The following is a 6,000-nucleotide window of genomic DNA, read 5'->3' on the forward strand; positions in this document are numbered from 1 at the left end:
TGGTCACACAGCTAGTAAGTTTCAAGAATCTGAGTCCAGATTTGAACTCAGGTCCTTCTGAATCCAGGTCCGGTGCTCTATCCACTGTGCCACCTAGCTGCCCCCAGTAAGAATCTTTTATAACCAGGTCAGGGTCTCAGTTCTTGCTTCCTTATGGTGGCAGTTCAGTTTTCTATTGCTATCAGCAGCAGCCAGGGAATACTTGCCCCCTGATATAGCTGGTTGGCCATGTCAGCTTCCTTGAGCACCCAGAAGGCGAATTGCACCGGGTTAGTCCTGTGGAGAGGGCTTGCCAAATGCAGTGAGGAGCAGCCAGAAGTGTGGTGGCCACAGGAGATCAGGCTTCCATCAGCTCCTCCTTCCCTATGTGGCTCTCTTCCATATCACCTTTCTTCCATTTCAACCATGAGGTTGTTCTTTACCAACTTTACTTTTACCAAAGGTCACTCTTTACCGACTTTGTTGGTCAAATGTTCGGGGCAAAAAACAAAAACAAAAAAGGGGGCAGCTAGGTGGCACAGTAGATAAAACACCAGCCCTGGATTCAGGAGGACCTGAGTTCAAATCCAGCCTCAGACACTTGACACTTCCTAGCTGTGTGACCCTGGGCAAGTCACCTAACCCTCATTGTCCCGCCCCCTGTAAAAAATGTTCTGGGCAAGGCCTGGTGATTCAGAGTTGGACTGAAACAAAATGAGATGATTTTAGACCATATAACATTGAAAAAGATAAGTTTCCTCAACAATAATACAGAAAGGACATTCAACAAAGATACATCATTGGCTCAGGTAGGGGCAGCTCTCCTCTCCTCTGCCCAGACAGAAGAGTATGCTGGATCCCATAGCAGTGGGAAGTCCCACAAGCCTGAGAAGTGCTGACTCTTTGTGCCCTGGTCATCTCAGACAACCAGGAACCTTCACCAATGAGTTGGGCCTTAGTTGTCTGAAGCAGATACAGCTCAGGAAGTGTTCCCACCACCTTTTGGGGACAAACAAGCCCATGAAGAAGGTTTCAGACTTGCCACCATGAATCTCAACCAACCCAAGGGTAGATGTTGCTTCAATACAACATGTAGGGTGATCTCATGCATCTATGCCTTGGTTTCAGTCGTTCTCTGTGCCTGGAATGATTTTGCTCTTTTGAGTTCTCTGTTGAGTTCCAACTTACCTTTTAAAGCCCAACTCAAAACATATCTGCCAGGAAGTCTTCCTTGATTTCCACTCCCACCCAAGTCAATAAGAGCCTCTCCCCCATCACAGAATTTTGTTTGTATTTACTTAATACATTTCTCACATAATACATCATACAGTTATCTGTTTACTCTTTATTCTCTACAAGACCAGAAGCTTCATAACAGATGCAGGCCATATCTAAACATTGTAACTACTCCAACCTTTGCATCAGGGCTTTGCACACAGTAGGTGTTTGAGAAATGTCTGATGCAATTATTATAAAGCACAGAGACATATTGAAGCAAAAACTATAATTATTCTCTCCTTGATCATAATTAAGATTCCTATTTACTTGAATTTTACTCATGTTTGGAAGAGAACCATGTCCTGGCCTGTGAACTTAAGAGTCTTATAGGAGTATACTGTTTCACATTGTTCTACAAAGAGAGAGATGAGGAATTTGCAAAACATAAAATAGTAGTTTATGATGAATACATGGGCTTGGCATTTCTTAAAATGAGGAATCAATGAGACAAGAGAAGAAACTTGGCCAGGATCTCTATTTAGACCTAGGACAGCATACAAGCAGTAACTTGAGAGCAAGTGGGGGATTTTCGTTGTTGTTGTTAATGGTTCACTGTGTATGAGATCATCCCTAAACTAATTACAGCTTGACTATACCAATGGAGGTCCTATATGTCTCAGAATAAATGAATGCAAGGGTTCATTGGGGGGAAAATCTAAATATAGAATTCTCATCAAAAGACAGCACACAGATCAGAAAACAGCCTAGGGGGCTTTCAATGGAGGCTTATGTAGAAGACAGATGGGGACTTTATTGAATATTTTTTTCTTGCTTTAAATATATCCCCTTTAAGAGGATTGCAAACACAATTACTATGGGACTTGCTATCTCTTGCAACCCCATCTACAGGGTAATATAAGTCAGTTTCTTGAAATCGATGTGATTCTTTGAAATCCAAAGACATCTGCACTAGAAATGTGGGGCACACACAGATAATCCCAAGTCAGAAGCTGATTTGGGAAGGTTTTTCTGACATCATTAGCTGGGCATATTTTAATTATACACAGTAGTAAAAAAAAAAAAAAGAAAAGAAAAGAAGAAGAAAAGCCTTTGCTATATTTAAATAAAATTGTCATCTCAGTATATTGCCTTGAAGGTCAAATGTTGGGTATATCAGTATAAGAACACATTTAATACATTTCCCCTTCCCAATTCTAATCCTAATATAAAGACATATAACAATTATAATATATATAAAACTATATAATAATATATAACTAAATGATGTTCCACCAGTCCTAATATAATAAGTGTGATCCCTATGTTTATTAAAGATCAATAATAATACTGTCAGGAGAATGATAAGGGCAGAAGCCAGATTGCAGGGAGTGGAAGAGAGAGTGGGTAGTAAATTAGAGCCATAACTAAGGTAAGGGAACTGAGGTCTGCACCATCTGGAGGCATCATTTCTTGGGTGAAGAGAGTCCAGACTTCCTCCCCACTGGGGCTCAATAACCGCTGTTCCTGCACCTCTGAGCATTCTACCAGCCCATACCCCAGCAAGCCTTTCAGGGTAAAGTATTCCAGGGTAAAGGTCTGTGAAGTTAGAGGAGATGATGGGAATGTAGTAAGGGTATTTAGGGGTCCAAGGGACCACAAGTAATAGAGGCTGATTTTCTTTGGCAAGCCAGAAGGATTTCTCGAGACTTGGGCTCCCTGAACTTCTCCTTGAAGATAGGGGCAGCAAGCTTTTGAGAAGTCCAGGAACAAGTGACCAACTGGGTTTCATTGGTTCTGGGAAAGGTGGAGCCCAGTGATCAGCTGAAGCCTGGGGCTGAGGGTGGATTTCCTCATTCACAACTGGCCCACAGAGAGGGGGCCTTTCAGAGGCTGCCACACAGCACTCGCCATGTAGGCAAAGTACAGTAAAACTTCAAATGGAAGAGAGACATGGCTCAGGCCATGCCTTTCCATGGATACCTTTCAGGGCTATAAGAAGGGTAGAATCCAGCAGGGCATTTCCTAAGGATACTATATGTCCTTGCAGTAATTCAGCAACATAGAAACAACTGAATTTAGCATCTAAACTGTGCTTTGCACTTAAACATTTCTCATTCATCAACCCATCTAGGCACAAAGAATAGTGACCAAACAGGAAGGTAGACAATGCAACCCCTGCTCTTCCCTTTGGCTTCATCCTGATTAAGAGCATCTCCTGAAGCTTCCTGATGTCCCAGCGTCTCTTTGCCTTCCTCCTATACTGCCACAAGGGCACTTTTTGCACTGCCATCCTTGAGTTGATCATAGACATTGTTCAAATGGCTTTTGTAGTGAGACAGTAGAGGACTCGAAGATCACTAGCTTCCTCAAGAAGGAAAAGGGACAAGGAGTAGGGAGAGGAGCTGGGAACTATCTACAGTAGGAAGACCAAAGGGAATTGGGGTATTTGAATATACTTGTAGACAGATGGGGAGAGTTTGAAGACGCATGAGTAAGTGGGTATGACTGATGAAGTTGGTTTCTGGAGAAGTTGTAAAGGAATTAATGAATAAGTGAGTGAAGGAATGAATGAAAAAGCATTTCTGAAGTGCTCACTGCACCCCAGATGCTGTGCTAAGTGCTGGAGATAGAAATACAGACAGTCTTGGAGGTAACAGGAGTCGCTGTAGTTAAGAAAGATTGAAGGGTTGTGTGGCATAATGTGGTCAGACCTCCATTTTATGATATTGATGACTGAAAGGAGGATCGACTGAATTGGTGGCACATCTATTGAGGCAGCCCATACATGAGGTGCTGAGAGCCTGGACCAGGGTGGTGCTAGGGTCAGAGGAGAGAAAGGGGTAAATATGAAGGTTGTCATGATAATAATACTTGATGATTGGTTGGATGGGGCTGGAGGGGTGTGAGAGAAACTAAGCAGTTGAGTATGACTCCTAGGTTTCAATCCTGGAAGACTGGGAAGAAGGTGATGCCCTTGACAGTAGTAGGGAAGTTAGGAAAAGGAGAGGGTTTGGGGGTAAAAATAATGAATTTAGTTTTCAACATACTGAGTTTAAGATGTCTATGAGATTTCTAGTTTGAAATGTACAGGAAGCAACTGGAAAAGTGTGATTATGTAACTAGAGGTCTGTGCTGGACAAATAAGTCTGAGAAGCATCTGTCTCAAGATGATAGTTGAAAGCATAAAAATTGATGAGCTGACCAGGAGATATAATATGGGGGGGGGGCAGTGTTGAAGAGAGCCCAGAACAGACCCTTGGCAGGGATATGCATGGTTGATGGGCAGAACTTGCATGAAGACCCAGCAAAAGAGACTGAGAAGGAATGATCAGACAGGTAGAAGGAAAGCCAACAAAGAACAATGTCATAAAAACCTAGAGAGAAGAGAGGATCAAGGACACAAGGGTGATTGGCTCTCTCAAAGACTACAGAGACATCAAGAAAATTATGTGGCCAGTAATACTAATGTTGATGTAAAGCTATAGGGGTGGCTAGGTGGCGCAGTGGATAGAGCACTGGCCCTGGAGTCAGGAGGACCTGAGTTCAAATGTGACCTCAGACACTTAACACTTAATAGCTGTGTGACCCTGGGCAAGTCACTTAACCCCAATTGCCTCACTAAAAAAAAAAAGAAAGAAAGAAAGATGTAAAGCTATACATTCAGGTTCTGAGGCTGAATTGATTGAGTGGGGAGAGGAAAGAGGAAGGGGGTGCCAGGGTCAGCTCTGTGATTTAGCAAGATCACTTGGATAACTGATTGGAGGGTGGGCTAGAGTGGAGAGAGAGTTGTGGCAAGGGAGATCAATCAGCAAGCTATTCAATAAAATAAATGACTGGTGTATCCTTTCCAGGAATGGTTGATTTAATTACTGTTCCCAGAATTAGGGGTGGAAATGGACAAAGAAGAACACATACAGGTGACGTGATGAAGACAGTGAGTCATAATCCATGATAAGATGAACTCGCACTCACCAGAAGCTGAGCATCTCAGGACCCTCAGAGCTTAAATTCTGAGCCAGAAATAGAAGGTCGAAGACAAGTGGCATGGCAAGAAGGTGGCCCTTTTTGTGGCCAGTGAGATGGGGCAAAATAAAATAAATCTGTATAAATATATACATTTATATGACATTTTATAAATTTTGAGGAATTGAGACCGATTTAGGGGCCTCATTTCAGATGGCACCAGTAATCTTAGGGCTAGAGTAGGCAAGGTCATTTGCTCTAATAATGAAGGTTAGGATTTGGGAGAGGAAAATTATCAACCATAAGGGATGGTCTGCTGGCAAATTTGGCATGATTGAAGGCGGTACATCCTCATGACGTTCTCCATCGACATTCAGCAGCTCTGGAGGAGGAGTGGAAAAACTGGATAGTGGTGCCTGCCAAGGGTTAAGGATTCACAGGTCAAGAATAGGAGAAAGTTATTAGGGAAGAAGAAACCCTAGGGTAATAGAAGGTGAAACAATAAATAGATGAACCATGGGGTCAATGCCAGGAACCGAGCAAGTGAACCCAGAATTGAGGAAATGGACAAAAAACAGAAATGGGACAAGGGCATGTTAATAGGGCAATGAGTAAGTTTGTGTTAGGTGAGAGATTGGAAGAAGTGGAAGGACAGGAAGTTGTACTAACCAGAGGTGATTTCAAAGTTCTAAGTTTGAATATTGTGAAATTCCAAAGGCCAGAGAGTTCTTACTTTGGTCTGTGCCAGTGGTGGTAGCTAGAGGGGGTGAAGAAGGAAGTCTTTAGAATTGCAGAGGTTGTCCTGGGACTGGCAAAAGGAATAGCTTAAATTCTTAAGGA

This window comes from Dromiciops gliroides, chromosome 6, assembly GCF_019393635.1.
Source record: "Dromiciops gliroides isolate mDroGli1 chromosome 6, mDroGli1.pri, whole genome shotgun sequence".
Taxonomy (NCBI): Eukaryota; Metazoa; Chordata; class Mammalia; order Microbiotheria; family Microbiotheriidae; genus Dromiciops; species Dromiciops gliroides.